This window comes from Cupressus sempervirens, chromosome 11, assembly GCF_028749045.1.
Source record: "Cupressus sempervirens isolate cs-2001-9-10 chromosome 11, ASM2874904v1, whole genome shotgun sequence".
Classification (NCBI taxonomy): Eukaryota; Viridiplantae; Streptophyta; class Pinopsida; order Cupressales; family Cupressaceae; genus Cupressus; species Cupressus sempervirens.
In genome coordinates this window covers 577,633,161-577,649,768 of record NC_143128.1, presented here as the reverse complement: position 1 = coordinate 577,649,768, position 16,608 = coordinate 577,633,161, and the positions used below count along the sequence as shown (strand labels likewise).

General features: G+C 36.3%; 1 pseudogene across 1 annotated transcript in view; it reads left to right on the top strand.

The window, feature by feature from the left end:
- The first annotated feature begins 2,116 nt into the window (after window positions 1-2,116).
- The window catches only part of LOC149530964 (fe(II)/2-oxoglutarate-dependent dioxygenase 4-like), a 39,486-nt pseudogene continuing 24,994 nt past the window's right edge, over window positions 2,117-16,608 (top strand). Inside the window, exons 1-2 of the transcript XR_016358371.1 lie at window positions 2,117-2,470; window positions 2,626-2,754. The product of XR_016358371.1 is annotated as a fe(II)/2-oxoglutarate-dependent dioxygenase 4-like (transcript). The remainder of the gene's footprint in view (window positions 2,471-2,625; window positions 2,755-16,608) is intronic.

Sequence of the window (16,608 nt, the reverse complement as noted above, 5' to 3'; positions counted from 1 at the left end):
AGCCTAATGGTGGTGGCTATAGATTTATTTTGTTTATGTGTTAGTTTTAGATATTGTGCTTATTATAATAAGTTTTTTTTTTCAATTTTCTTTGATGGTGTTTTCTCCCATGTACTTATTTAGAGAAACAACTTTGGTATCTTTTACCTAAACTTGGGGCCCCAACACTAGTTGGGTTGGAACACTTTTATATACTTTAGCAGTCTTAGTTTTCTGATCTATGACATGAATTACTTCAGCTTGGTTGTAATGGCCCAAACAATGAAGACTGATGTTACTTTGTTGTTACTTAGGTTTAGGACCCCTTTCCTACCTCTTATAATGCAAAGCTATAAAATAAATTATTTAATGGAAAAAAAAAAAAAAAAACTACCTCAAATTTATTTATTTTTCATTATTTTGTTATATCTATAATAGATCTATCTTTTCACTTCCAAGTGCATTACATAAAAATGTATTATTTTACAACTTTTCTCCTATGATTAGAATTTTTTAAAAATTAGCAAAAGGCATAGAGCCTATTTATTAGATATAAAATATGGAGTCAAATACAATAATCAAAAGTGGTAAAGTCAGAAAATAACTGCATCAATGGGAAAAAGATCCTAAACCAATGGCTTAGACTTGAAAATACATCATTAATCTGAATAAAGCCTTACGAAGGTAGACCATGATCAAACATACAAAGGTGAAAATGAAGGTGAAAGCCACCACCATGCTAGCAAGCTTTACACACTATTGAACAAATCCTTGTAGTTGTGACAAAAACAATGGAAAAAGGCAAGTATGATATACTAACAGCAACATCAGCAAACAACACCCAATCAACATTTAAATGCATTAAATTTATCTTGCCCAAGCGTGTTTGGAATAACCTGAAACTCCACTAAATTTGGTGAGCTCTCGAAAATCCAAAGATCACATGCCAAGCTGGCGAACATGTCAGCCCAGGCATTGCCCTCACGATACTTGGGACAGATGATTAGATCTTCAAGTCTAGGTAACATGGACCACACTTGTTGAAGAATTTGCCGCATCTTCCCATTTGAAAAGACTATCTAATAGTACCATATAGATAATAATCAAAGAGTCACCTTCAATAATCAAATGAGAAAAACCTTGTTGAATGGAAACTCTAAGACCCAAGAGCAGTGAGATGTAGACATTTTAGTTTACTGTTTAGAGGTTGTCATTTTGACTACATGGGTGGGCCATGAAATAAAAGACCCACTATTAGTGTTACCACTTATCCCACGGCCAGGAATTTTCCAGCGCAAATGCCAAACAATCAGATGCCAGCTATTACATCATAACCCGAGATATCGTCTATGTTCAATGCATGTGCAGATCTCGTCCATGTTCAATGCATATGCAGACCTTGTCTACTTTCAATGTATGCAAAACCATTCGCCCACTTTGCAGTAGCTTTGATCAAGAGGGAATGAGATATCTCAAAGTTCGTAGCGAGTTTTCTTCAGTGCACTGGACTGGACTGGAGTTTTAGATTCTTCTTTTAAGAAATTGAAAGCTCGGTAGAAATCTTTATTGATTTTAACCTTCTGATTGTGATATGTATTTATCATCACAAACTAGTCCTAGTCTTCAGAGAGAGATTATGCTATTCAGAAGATGTGAAGATTTATACATTTGTTCGAGAAGCATGTAGAAGCTGTGAAAAGTTATTTGCGGTTGAAAAGGAGAAGCATATAATTCTTCACGGCTTCCACATGCGTTTCGAACATGTTCATTGCGTAATCTCCCACCTTCAAAATAGGGATACTAGGTATGATAAATGGATATTTACCTGATGCATTACCTCTCTTTTTTTTTGGGTGTATTTTTCCTCTTCCATTTCAATTCTGGAAGCACAGTGGGTATTTAGTTGGGAAGGTATTAATATGTTTTTGGAGACTCATATGCAGATAATGTAAATCGCCATCCACCTATGAAGTATTAATATTGAGAATTGGAGCGAAAGCAGAATTGATGCAAACGCAGATTGTGATATGAATATCAGGATTTAACCTGATGCAAACGCAGATGTTTTTGTGGTCACGTGGAGGAGATTTTTCACCTCCACGCGGTTTGTTTCTCTCTCCTCTGTTTTTATCGTATTATGTGCTTTATTTATTTTTCCTTGGCTGTTGTTTGTTCTGTTCATCTTCAGCCTTCCGCTTGCATTTTTTTCTGTCCGGCTGTTTGTGTGGTCTGCCCTCGGCTCCCAATAGAGCCTGATTCGGTCGCCATGCCTTTAAATAACCCTGGCCCTGATAGTGTTGTCCATTCTCTGACAAAAAAGACCTTTGCCGAGATGGTTGCCCCTGTAATGGCGTCTCCCCTGCTGCAAGATTTGTTCCGAATGCTGGAGGCGTGCGACCACTTTGAGAAGGTTAAGAGCCCTATCACTGCCTCGGGTGACTCTTTTATTTCCCCAAATGATGAAATGATAAAGGAAATTGCTGTGGGAAAAGTTAGGTTAAGCAACACAGCCATTTTCTTTGCTTGTGTTGATGTGGAGAAAATTTCTTGATGATCGGTTTCATAGCCTATGGAATTGATGATTGGTTTCATAGCCTATGGAATTTAAAACTTGGTTTGAAGATTTCTTTCTCTACGCAAATTCAGGGAGGGCTTTACATTATTTTCTTTACCAATAATGAATCTCAAGCTGAAGCTCTTAAGCCTCACTACTGGACGGTCGGAAAAACCTCCTTCCATGCCCTAGCCTGGTCTCAAAAGGCGGTTATCGAAGAGGTCCTTGTGCTTTCTTGCCCTAGGTGGATTATACTAAAGGATGTCCCTCCCTTTCTTTGGAAATTTCTTCCTCAAATTTTGGAAGAGTATGGTAAAATAATTCGGATCAATGAAACCTCTCACCTAGTTCCTAACCTTGATGTTAGCGTTCTGATCTCAATTATGCCTGGGATTGATATCCCTCCGAGCCTTAAACTTAATATTAGTGGAGACATCTTCATTTGCCCTCTCGAGATTCTTGGTGGGCTAAATGCTTGCTTTCTCTATAAAAGAGAAGGGAACCTAGTTCGACTTACTTATCAGAGAACCCTAATAATGATGAAACTTCATTTCCTAAGACAGAAAACCCATAGTCAACTAACTCCATTGATACCTCTAAATCCTCATCAAAGTTAACTACTACTAATGATAACAATAAAAAGCTACTCCTTCAACCTCGGCCTTTGGCTCAAAGTCGGGGAAGGAGACGCACTATGGGGACAATAATGCTCTTAACATCCCTGGTAATACACCTATTCTAAGGGACTTCACCTTTCCTAAGCCACCAATTCCTGATGACTTCTAAATCATTTCGAATAGGAAGCATAGACAGAAAAATGTTCAACAACTTGCATTGGAGAAAATACGTTCTAGTAACTCTAGATCTAACCAGTTTGAGATTCTCAATAGTAGCCCTGTGTTAATGATCAATGATGCCCCTCATAATTCTCCTAAAACTAACCCAGATAGAGTTGATATTAGCAATGATGTTGATACCACCATGAAAGATAACCATGATAATAATATGGATATACCTGAGTCGAATATGCATTCAGGCTCCATGCCTCCTAACGAGGTTACTCATGAGGATATCATTTCCAACCCTCTATCTTCTTCACTTAAAGAAATTGAGGATAATTTGGACATTGAAGTTATCTATGCTAAGCATAACCCAAAAACTATCTCCTTGAATTCTGCTCCCTCGAATGCCCTACCTCATGATTACTCCAATAGAGATAAGCTAGTTGTTGTTAGTGATGACAATGATGAGATTATGAAAAATTCTTCTACTTCCAAGAAGAAAGGTAGAGCTCTTGGTTCTAAAAATAAAAAGAAGAATGGAGATCTTTTAGGTCTCTCTAGTGGCTCTCTTAATCATGTTTCCCCATGAAGTTCATATCTTGGAACGTTAGAGGCCTCGAGTCTCTAGATCCCAAGTTTATTATTAAAAGATTTATAGGTTGTCATAATAATATTGATTTTTTGATGCTGCAAGAGTTTAAAGCCATAGGTTTCTCCCTTGACATTACCCTTAACTGTAGCTGGAAGTATGCTTTTAAGATCATTACTAATCACCCTAAAGGGAAAGGTGGAGTTGCCCTTTTTCTTAGCACTAAATAGACAAGCTACATTATTAACTCAAGCATCTTACCCTGTAATAGGGTGGCTTGGGTCACTCTAACTATTAACAATTCCTCTTTTGGTGTTTGCTTTCTATATGTCGCTAACGACTATAAGGAAAGAGCTCTCCTGTGGGATTGGGTGACTAGCTTGCCTAACATTCCATGGCTTGTTGGTGGTGACTTTTAATATGATTAAGAGCTCTGATGATAAGATTGGACGAACACATTTTGAATGGAATGGCCCTAAAAAATTGCACTAGGATAGGCTTAAGCAACACCTCCAATTGTTTGACCCTCTTGAAGGCATCAAATTTGATACTTCAGCCCTTTGGTATACTTGGTGTAATTTTCAACAAGGGCTTAATTGCATTTATACTAGACTTGACAGGTTTTATGCTAATAGTAATTTCTTTTCCTTTTCCCCTAACCAATTTGGTATCTCAATTGCTAGAAGATATTCCAAACCTTTGGTCAAAAAAAGGCCAAAGATTATAGACGTCTGGCGAATTTTCTTACTAGCCAACTTTAGTTGTTAGAAAGTAAAATCCAATCTCCACCCACATCCCCTGCTTTAGCTGAGCAAGTTTCTCTAGTTAGGAATTCCCTTAGGAAACAATAGCAAGTTAAAATCAAAGGTGCCTTTATTCAGGCCTGTAACCATTTACTTCAATAGGGTGATAAAGGATCCAAACTTTTCTTTAACCTTCTTAGCCAGAAGTAGAGAAAAGAAAAAATTGTGTGAATTATTGTGGAGGATAAGGAGCTCCTGACTCTCCATGACATTACTAATACTTTTGAGTTGTTCTACAAAACCCTTTTTACCTCAGAAGATATTGAAGCATCAAAAGACATCAGGAATAGTTGGATAGGGTTCATCCTCAATATGATTTTTGAGAGTGACTCCCTCCTTCTCTAGGCTAAGGTCTCTCTTCAAGAAATCTTTACCACCACTTGCAACCTTAAGGACAATAAAGCCCTCAGATTAGATGGGGTCCCTACTAAATTTTATAAAACTAATATTGACTAGATCACTCACAACCTTCATGACCTGTATTCAAAAGCCTTTGTTGATGGTACCTTGGGGAACTCTATTAATATGGGCATCATCAAGCTTATCCCTAAAGATGGAGACAGAGATCTTATTAAGAACTAGCATCCTATTACTCTACTTAACATTTCCTACAAGATCCTTGCTAAAGTCTTTGCCTCTCGCCTTGAAAAATTTCTTCCTAAGTTCATTTGTTCTACCCAAATGGGATTTATCAAAGACAAGTATATTCTTGAAAACCTTGTTAGTAGTTGGGAGGCTATGGAATGGGCCAAGACCTCTAAGCAGGATGATGCTATGCTTCTTGCCAACTTCAAGAAAGCTTATGACAAGGTGGAGTGGGACATTATCCTCATGATGCTTAAAGCTTTTGGCTTTCCTAGTATATTCTATAAGTATGTCCAAATCCTTCTTAAGGATGCCTCTACTTTGATCGAAGTCAATGGTATTTTTCCCCAACCCATCTGGCTCTCTCATTCTATTCGTCAGGGCTTTCGTCTTGCTCCAACCCTATTTGTTATTTCTTTGATTGTCTTGTTCTACCTCCTTAGAGATGATACCATTTCCCCTAGAGTCCGTGGAATTACTCTACCTAATGATTCTAAATTACTTAACATCCATTTTTCTGATGACACTTCCCTTTTTTTGGAGCTCTCACAACATAACATTCAATACCTCAATCAAAAAATTGAATTCTTTGGTAAATCTTCAGGAGCTTATATCTCCAGTACCAAATCTATTATGCTTGGTTTGAAAGAGGAAGCCCTGGATTGGCTTGAACACTTTGGATTTTCTTGAGGAGGACCTAATAAAATTGTTCAATATCTAGGTATTCCTTTCTCTGTGTCCCCCTCACTTAAAGATATGAGTCTTTGGGTTAAGGATAAGATTGACCAAAAGCATAACAAGTGGAACAATAGGGTTCTTTCCCTTGTGGGAAGAGTTCAGGTTTGTAGAAAATGTTGAGATAATGGGTGTTGCACACATTGCATAATATTGTTATTTTATTATTTTATTTTATTATGTAATGTTGTACCTAGATGGACGTGCAACATGTAAAGATTCTCATAGAATATTCTTGATGAGTTGTATTGTAACATTGTGATAATATTTTATGTAATTATTTAATATTGGGGAAAAGAATTAAAAGCCCAATATTAAATGTGGGGTCAGTGGGTTAGATAGCACATGGTTTTAGCACATGGTTTATGTAAATACCACTTAGTGGTTTTGTGGGACTTGCTACTATATAAGCAGCCACAAAGGTAGTTGTTGTATAGAGAGATAGAGAGAGAGAGAGAGAGAGAGTGACAAGGAGAAGACAAAAGGCAAGAGTCGAGCGGGACAAGGCTTGACAGGTTAGCCAAGGGAGCATTTGTGAAGGTTGAAAGCATGGCATGGGATGTGTGGATTCATGCTTGTTCACATAGTTTGCTCGGTTGTGGCTATGGCCATGAAGGCTTCCATGGTTGTATGACAATGGTATTTTTTGCTGAATAATACATGGTGATGGATGCTTTTGGAAGCTGGGTTTTTCTCTCAATGAGGGTTTCCCAGGGTATATCTTGTGTCACAATTTTGTGGGTATGTTATCTTTTCTCTTGCATGTGGATTTTAATTTCGTGTTTATTTCAGATCTATTATGGGTTATGTTGAAACAGTTATATTCTTTATTGCCAAGTTTCCTTACAATTGGTATCAGAGCTATGGTTTTATTATTGTAACCCTAGATTGAATCCATGTGAATGCATGAGAGGATAAAAGAAAGGGCAAGATATATGAATGATTTATTGCAGATCTGAGGGTTTTGGATTTGCTGTTATGATGGGATGATAAAAGATTTGGGCATGTGAAATTGTTGGACAAAAAGATTTTTTTTCGGATGTTTCATTTAAATGAGGGTTTTTTGGGGGTAGCATGCAAAAATGACCTCCTGGGTAAAAATAGACCTCACCATTGGATCCGGGTCGACATTTTCATAAATTTTGATATATAATATGCCCTAGTTTGGCCATGTTCAGAGAAAATGAAAGAGTTTTTTGGTTTCAGCCCATGATGGCCGTCAAATTTAATCTCGTCAGAATTTTCATCACTGAAAAAATAAAAAATGAAAAATCGTACTGAAAATGGTAAAAAGACTGTCTTAGTAAAATGGCCATAACTTTCTCTCAAAATATCAGATTTTAGAGTTTTTATAGGCGTTGGAAAGCTAATTCAGAGCACTACAACATAGTAAAGATTTGGTTCTATGATTTTAAAATTTTGTCAGGTTTTGAGAGCTCTAAAGTCAGATGTTATTTATTTTGAGCACGGATTAGGGCATAACTTGGGCATACGGAGTCAGATTTTGGACTTCGAGTAGTCAACGGAAAGCTCTTGGAGAGCTCTACACATTGGTTTAGATTTGGTGCAGGTTTGGCATGATTTATTTGTTGATATATTGATCTGAACAGTTTATAGTATATATTTTGACTATGGTAACATTGTGAGTTTATGGCATTGGAGATTTAAGATTTGATGTTATTGTATACTCAGTTCATATTTTAGTTTGGTCTCATGATGATATGGTTATCAATGTTTGATTTGGATATGTGTGATGACTTGTTGGATCTACAAGTTGTGCAACGTTGTAAGCGGTTTATACTTGCAGGTTGCATTTATAGCTTGGTTATGAATTTTTTGCTGAATAATACATGGTGATGGATGCTTTTGAAAGCTGGGTTTTTCTCTCAATGAGGGTTTCCCAGGGTATATCTTGTGTCACAATTTTGTGGGTATGTTGTCTTTTCTCTTGCATGTGGATTTTAATTTCGTGTTTATTTCAGATCTATTATGGGTTATGTGGAAACGGTTATATTCTTTATTGCCAAGTTTTCTTACAATTGGTATCAGAGCTATGGTTTTATTATTGTAACCCTAGATTGAATCCATATGAATGCATGAGAGGATAAAAGAAAGGGCAAGATATATGAATGATTTATTGCAGATCTGAGGGTTTTGGATTTGCTGTTATGATGGGATGATAAAAGATTTAGGCATGTGAAATTGTTAGACAAAAAGATTTTTTTTCGGATGTTTCATTTAAATGAGGGTTTTTTGGGGGTAGCATGCAAAAATGACCTCCTGGGTAAAAATAGACCTCACCATTGGATCCGGGTCGACATTTTCATAAATTTTGATATATAATATGCCCTAGTTTGGCCATGTTCAAAGAAAATGAAAGAGTTTTTTGGTTTCAGCCCATGATGGCCGTCAAATTTAATCCCGTCGAAATTTTCGTCACTAAAAAAATAAAAAATGAAAAATCGTACTGAAAATGGTAAAAAGACTGTCTTAGTAAAATGGCCATAACTTTCTCTCAGAATATCAGATTTCAGAGTTCTTATAGGCGTTGGAAAGCTAATTCAGAGCACTACAACATGGTAAAGGTTTGGTTCTATGATTTTAAAATTTTGTCAGGTTTTGAGAGCCCTAAAGTCAGATGTTATTTATTTTGAGCACGGATTAGGGCATAACTTGGGCATACGGAGTCGGATTTTGGACTTCGAGTAGTCAACGGAAAGCTCTTGGAGAGCTCTACACATTGGTTTAGATTTGGTGCAAGTTTGGCATGATTTATTTGTTGATATATTGATCTGAATAGTTTATGGTATATATTTTGACTATGGTAACATTGTGAGTTTATGGCATTGAAGATTTAAGATTTGATGTCATTGTATACTCAGTTCATATTTTAGTTTGGTCTCATGATGATATGGTTATCAGTGTTTGATTTGGATATGTGTGATGACTTGTTGGATCTACAAGTTGTGCAACGTTGTAAGCGGTTTATACTTACAGGTTGCATTTATAGCTTGGTTATGAGTTGTCTTTGCCCATTGATCTTTCATTATTGATGCATATTCAGATTGGTGGCTTGGATTTGGGTTGTCTATGCCCTAAGTCACATGATTTTATCTTCACGTAGAAGGGATGAGATGTTGTTACCAGGTACAGTCATGGCAGAGGATTGTGGTTGACTATTTTATGCTGACAGGTTGGACACTTTGAGAGCCAGATGCTCGGTTCATGGATGTGATCATGGTGTCATGGATTTTGGCATGACATGATTGGTTATACAGGTACATCCTTGATGTTCATTAGCTTGGATTTTCTAATTTGGTTATGGTGGTATATATTCTTGGTTGAGGATCATGGTTATTTGGTTTCTTTTAAGGAGCTCATGATGTGCACTTTGAGTTCTTTGATGGTTTGATGCCTTGGTTGATTCTCATGGTTAGAGGATGGGTTTTCATCATGATGTCATGGATAGCTTGGATACATGGTTTAGTGGGAGCTTGTGACAATGATGGGGTGACAGTGCAGGATTAGTTCCTAGTTTGGTTTATATCTTCTTGGTTTGGAGAGGATGGATTTTATGATGCCATAGGTGACTTGGTACCACGGTTGAGTGGGAGTTTTTTTTGGCATTGATATATTTATTGAGTGTTTGCACATGTTGGAGGTTTGTCTTAGATCCTGTTGCTGCAGAAGCGTCTTTGACATTTGCATGGTGCACTTGTTATCTTCATGGTGTTTGAAGATGGTTAGATCTTGAGGACTCATGGAGTTCTTGGTTATCTTCATGGTGTGTGGAGATGGTTCTTCCTGGTATGTGGAGATGGTTTTTCTTCATGGTGTGTGGAGATGGTTGCATCTTGAGGACTCACAGGGTTCTTGGCAAAGGTGTGGTTTGTATTTTTATTTGACATGTTATCCTTGGTGTGAGGATGGTTTCATTATTATGTCATGGTATACTCTTGATACGCGTTTAGAGTTGTGACATGTTATAGTGTGTTCATATGGAGCATGTTATCTCTTTAGTTGAGATGGTAAGATCATGTTATCATGTTTATGTTCCTAAGGCCATGGTTGGAACTTTGACATTGATCTTGGTTTAGTTTCTTGGTATTGAGTACACTGATCATAAGCTGGATACTTCATGATATTGCTATGTTGCATTTGGAGTTGGCATGGATTGATTGGTTACAAGTGCTCATGGATACTTAGAGACGGTGGTGACACTGATTTCTCTTGGATTAGAGAAGTATTTGTTGGGACGGTTAATGGTTTTAGCAGGAAGTCCAAGGGGCAGTCACCTGATATGGACTTAAGAGGATATTGTTCTTAGATGAGTCTTGGTTGGAGACTTGGGTATCTTGATGAGCATTCTCATTCCCCACTCTTGGTCTACTCGGCGGTTTGCTACTTGAGAGGTATAGCCCATTATTTTCTCTCAGTTGCATTATATTTATGCTTGTCTTTCATGGATATGGATCTTGAGCTATGGTACATAAGTTAGTTCTGGAGGGTTCATTTGAGAGATGGTTTAGCATTGGTTATCTCCATGTGCATATGTTGTTATGCTGGTTGAGTTTGGGAGATGGTTTTATATTGGGCATTTTCCTTGGTTTAGGAATGGTTTTATTGAGTTTGATCTTCTTGTGAGAGGCTTACATCCATGATTAGTTATATGGTATGGTTTGGGTGTTGTTGAAGCTTCTTGTTGGGGTTTTATGGAGGAGATAATACTTGCACAGTTTACATCTAGAGGTGTGTGTAGAAGGACATGATACAGGTTATGATTTGCATGGTTTCTCTAGTCTTGGTTATCTTCCTGGATGTTCAGTTTTGCTTACATTGGATTTGAGATTGGTTAGAGATTGTGATCACTGGTTTGTGCTCATGTTTTTCATGTGAGAGATGACATGGTTATTTCTTTCTCTTTCCTCTGTTGGTTGTGGTGAACTTGGGAGAGCATTGGACACTTGTTATGAGAGTTATTCTTGCAAGATATCAATTTATGTATTGTGGATGTCCTTGATGCTACATGGATTCACTTCTTTGAGATGTGTTGAGTGGATTGGTTATAGATTTGACATTATCTTTTGCAGTGGGAGCTTCTTGGTATATATGTGGCAAATATTGCTCTTGAGGCTTGTGATTGCAGGTTATCGATTGGATATGTTAGTGATATGAGATTCACTTATTATACCTTTGAGGTATGGATAGTTGGATGGGTTTGGCACTTGCTGTGGGTGCTATTTCAGCTATGGATATTTTGACAACTACGGATACATGTGATTACCTTTGGATCAAGTTTTTTGTGCTTGGAATTTCAGTTGGTACAAGATTTTATGATCTTCTAATGCGACAGGTTGGGTGGCTTTCTCTTTGGATGGCTTCTATGTATGTCCAGTGGGAGTGGCATAATAGGAGGTGAGATCATTCATGTTCGAGATGCTGGATACTTTGATTTTGTTGCGGGTACCAGGATGGAGCACTTGGTGTATTTTGATCCATGATGGTGGATGTGCTGAGAGGGATTGTTCCCTTGTTCATTTATGTGGCTACGGATTGACCCTATCCAATGTATACAACAAGTGGGAGATTGTTGAGATAATGGGTGTTGCACACATTGCATAATATTGTTATTTTATTATTTTATTTTATTATGTAATGTTGTACCTAGATGGACGTGCAACATGTAAAGATTCTCATGGAATATTCTTGATGAGTTGTATTGTAACATTGTGATAATATTTTATGTAATTATTTAATATTGGGGAAAAGAATTAAAAGCCCAATATTAAATGTGGGGTCAGTGGGTTAGGTAGCACATGGTTTTAGCCCAAGGGAGCATTTGTGAAGGTTGAAAGCATGGCATGGGATGTGTGGATTCATGCTTGTTCACATAGTTTGCTCGGTTGTGGCTATGGCCATGAAGGCTTCCATGGTTGTATGACAATGGTATTTTTTGTTGAATAATACATGGTGATGGATGCTTTTGGAAGCTGGGTTTTTCTCTCAATGAGGGTTTCCCAAGGTATATCTTGTGTCACAATTTTGTGGGTATGTTGTCTTTTCTCTTGCATGTGGATTTTAATTTCGTGTTTATTTCAGATCTATTATGGGTTATGTGGAAATGGTTATATTCTTTATTGCCAAGTTTCCTTACAGAAAATTCTTTCTTCCTACAACATTTATTACTCCTTTGCGTGGATGTTTAGCAATTATCAAATCTTTGAAGTCCAAAAGGCTATCCGACATTACTTGTGGTCTAATGGTAGGGGTAAGAGGAAAACTCATGCAATTAAGTGGAATTCTGGTGCCATATAGATAAGAATTTTAGTGGGCTTGGCTTGAAGGATCTTAGGCTCCAACTAATTTCCCTTGCTTCCAAATGGATCTTCCAAGCTCTTGAAGGAGATGAGCCCTGGAAAGTTCTTATTAGAAATAATATCCAAAATGGTGCTCCTAAGTCTACCAAGTCTTGGAAAACCCTCCCTTTTTGTGACCTAGTTATTGGTTGATTCCCTATGACTATTCAAGGCACTTGGGTCTTTAGATCCATTTGGATGGCATGGGAGTATGTGTGTGGTTTTCTAGATAACTCTAATTTTGATTATAATCATATCTTGCATGGGGAATGGTCTATTTGGTGGAATCTTCATCATTTGAATAAACTCCTTGCCCTTACTAAAGGATGCTCCACCAAGTTTTGGTCTAGTAAAGGCCTTAACTATATCATGGACATCATGAAGTATAAAAACCTTGTTGGTTGGGAGAATCTCTCCTAGGGTTATGGTCTCCCAAATTCCCATAAAAGAACTTACAACCTGATCAAAATTGCCTATGTGCCCCTTAGTCTTCCTAGGAACACTAATGTTGATTCTCACCGCTACCTCTCTTTTGGATGGAAAGATGGCTCCCTCCTTACCAAAATTAAAGCTAAAGATGTTTATAAGTTCCTTAATCATGATACCTTTGTGATTGATCAGACTGACTAGAAAAAAGTCTTTGATAAGTTGTAGAAGTCTCCCATCCTACCTAAGATTAAATGCTTCTAGTGGCAACTCTTTCTTGATAGGTTTCCCATTAGGAATCACCAGGCCATCATTGATATCCGTCCTATTTGTAGAATGCCTAAGACCATGAGACACATTTTCTTTGATTGCAGCTTTGCTAGAGAAATTTGGATATGCTTGGATTTTCTATTACTAAACATGTTTATACTCTTGATATCATTACTGGTTACATTCATGGGCTTCACAAAGATGCTAACCTATTTTGGCATATTCTATCATCTTTCATCCTTTGGTTTATTTGGACATTAAGAAATGAGTCTAAATTCCAAGGCATTGATGGGACTCCTACTGGATTTTTTAGAAAACTCAGTTGTTTCAAAATTGCTTCTCAAGTTTTCTGCATAATGAATTTGAAACGGGAAAAGCTATTAAGGTTTGTCAGAGATGGACATATCTCTATGTTCATTTATGAGATGAAGGATGGCTTTGAATGGGCCAACATTTTGGACAACTAGACTACTCTCGATGTGGTGCTTGAGAAGTTGATTCAGGACATTAGAGACAATAAAGGCCCCAGTTTTGATAAACTCAAAGTGCTTACCCAAATTTTGGAGTGGAAGAAGGTGGTTTGGATGGAGGGCACTCTAGGCTGGACCTCTTGGATTGACAATCATGATGATGTTCTTCACTAGAAATGTCCCTTGCTATTTTTTTTGGAGCTCTGTCATGGTGATATTTACTTTTTTTTTTTCTCTATGCTCATTATGTGTACCTATTTAAATTTTGGTTGACTTAGTGGTTGTACAGTTGGTTCTCTTGGATTGGTGGGTTGAGGCTTAGCCTCCCTTGTTTTGCTATATTATTTTTTGAACTCTCGATCTTTAATATAAAAAACAATCTAAGGATCCTAAATGTCTATAGTCAGATAGTATCGTGGCATTATTTTAGCCCAAAAAATTTGGTTAGCCTAATCCATTCAATGGTTTATAACTTCAAATCATATGTATGTAATCGTGTGGCAACATAGCTCAAATTTAGTTAGCCTCAAACTTACCCATTACTAAATAGTGTCCACGAGTGTTTTAGAGTGTCAACTAACATACAAATGTATTTGAAGTTTGCTCTTTAATTATATAACGATCATGGGTCATGGTATTGTCTTTTTTTTCTTAACTACAATTATGTATAACTATAGTTTACATAGTGAACCAAGATAATTCCCTCCAAATTTTATGAAAATATTATCTAAAAACCCTTAATGAGGTTGCATTTTGAGGACTAACACATAATTTTTAAGATAATCTTGTGCTACATACTATGACCCTTTTTAAAGATTAGCATTAGAGGCTCTTCTAGGGTCAGTATAAAACTCTTTTTCAATTTCTTTTATGGGAAAGTATATTAATGTGTTGAAAATAAGATGTATATATTTTTTTACATATGATTATGTTTTTTTGTGATTTTTGAATTTTTAGATCAACATTTAGGATCACATTCTATGATTCATCATTAAGACGAGAATTTTCTTTTCTAGCTCTCATTCTAATGATAGATTATAGAGTGTGATCCCAAATGTTAATGAAAAAAAATACTACAAAGTCAAAGTTCAAAAACCACCAATAAATACTTTGAAAAAAAATCAATTTAAAAATCTAATCTCTCGATTATGAAAAATTTCCCTGCTTTATTACTTCTCTTTGCGTACTCTAGACCATGTCAACGTACTTCTAATTATTTGATAGATATAATGAACAAATAAATGTGTTATGTAGCTAAATTCTTAGGTTTTCCATCTTCAAAAACTGAACAGTTCAACTCATCTTACAGTAGCATCGCGATACATAAATTTTGCAATATCATACACTCAGATATTTAACTCACATACAGATCCAAAGATGAGTGTCCAAGTTGGGAATTTCAAATATACCATTATATCTCCGAAATACAATTCTCATCATATTAAGAACTCGGTAGAAGTAATTCTCACTCTGAATGGAATTGATTATGCTACTACAGATGTTAGTGCAGAAGTAAGAATAAACAAAAACAACCTTGCCATCTAGATTTAGATGTATTTTTGAAAATGTTTAGGTTTTGAATTGTAGATGTGAACAAGAAATAGAGATGTTTTATTCAAAATTTAATAGCAGAAATGAAAGTGAAACTCGGAGAACTAAGTAGGCTTGGGCTAAGGAATTTCTGGTATACAGTAACATGATGTTTGGCTGTCAACCAGGTTATGTAAAACCATTGGCTGATCTTCACTTAAGGTTTAATTCTGAAAAAATAAATTATAGATTTACTTTCTTTTCTTAAATTTTTGAAGTTTTAATATGTTTATTTATAATCTTTGGAACAGAAAATGCTTAAGGTCGTTAGCTCATATTCCAAGTTTTGCTTTCCCCAGTTCACAAGCTATGAATATCTCAAATTCACTAATATTAACATCTTTTCTACTATCAGATACATCAAAAATTCTCTTGGTGGTCCTTGCTGGGATTGGATTGCTAGTAGCTTTATGCCTTCCTTGGGCAACTATGCTTCCATGTCTGAACTTCCATTAAAAAAAGTTTACTTTTAAGTTGGTAAAAATGTTAATTTTTGTTTTTAGTTTTTATTTAACTAATATTATCATTTGGTTGAATAGAATTTTTCAAACAATGAAAAATTGAGGGATAGTACATGTTAAATGGTATTTAAACTTCATATCTTCATTTATACATGATTTTTTCTTACTTTTTAGATGCTTCATTAGTCTATTAATTGATTCGTTGTATTTTGATGTTCTATTTGTATAACAAAACTGAATCCATCATTCTTTGATAATGGCAGAAATTTGTGTGCTCTACAACTCTTAATTATCTTAGTCTCCCCTCAAAATGAGATGAACTTCAAAATAATTCTCACATAGAACATGATTAATAGATCGTGTAGCAATCATTTTTGGTAAGGCATTACTCCAACACACACTTAACCCACTTCAATTGCCTATATCTTCATAATATTAAACTTATCCATGGTTTTAGCAAAAGCTTCATTATAGAAAATCACACACTTAGCCCACTTCAATTGCCTATATCTTCATCATATTAAACTTATCCATGGTTTTAGCAAAAGCTTCATTTCATGAATTGTGGAAACCATGTTAGCTTAACAAGAGATAAAAAATTAAAAAGAAAATTCCTGGTGCACCCATGTGAGCATCACCTAGATCCAATGAGTGCTAAGTGTTCCATTTATTCTCATGAGAGATGGATTCATGTTGAATCACTACTCATGAAATATGGGTCAATGAGTTTGACTCAAAAATCACACAGTTAAATTCTGATAGCAATATCATAATTTGACTTGCTGTGGAAATTATCTCCTACTTATCAATTGATGAGCTTAAGGGGCTTTCTAATGAATGGTTCATAAGGCACAACACTTGGTGAAGGTTTTTCAAATGGGGTTGCAAGCTTTGGGTTTAACTATGGAGGAAACTCTGTATTTAAGTGCACTCAGGCTGGAGTAGTATTGGGATGGGTGACCTCTCGGGAAGTCCCGATGCTTCACCCCTGTGAACATCACCTAGATC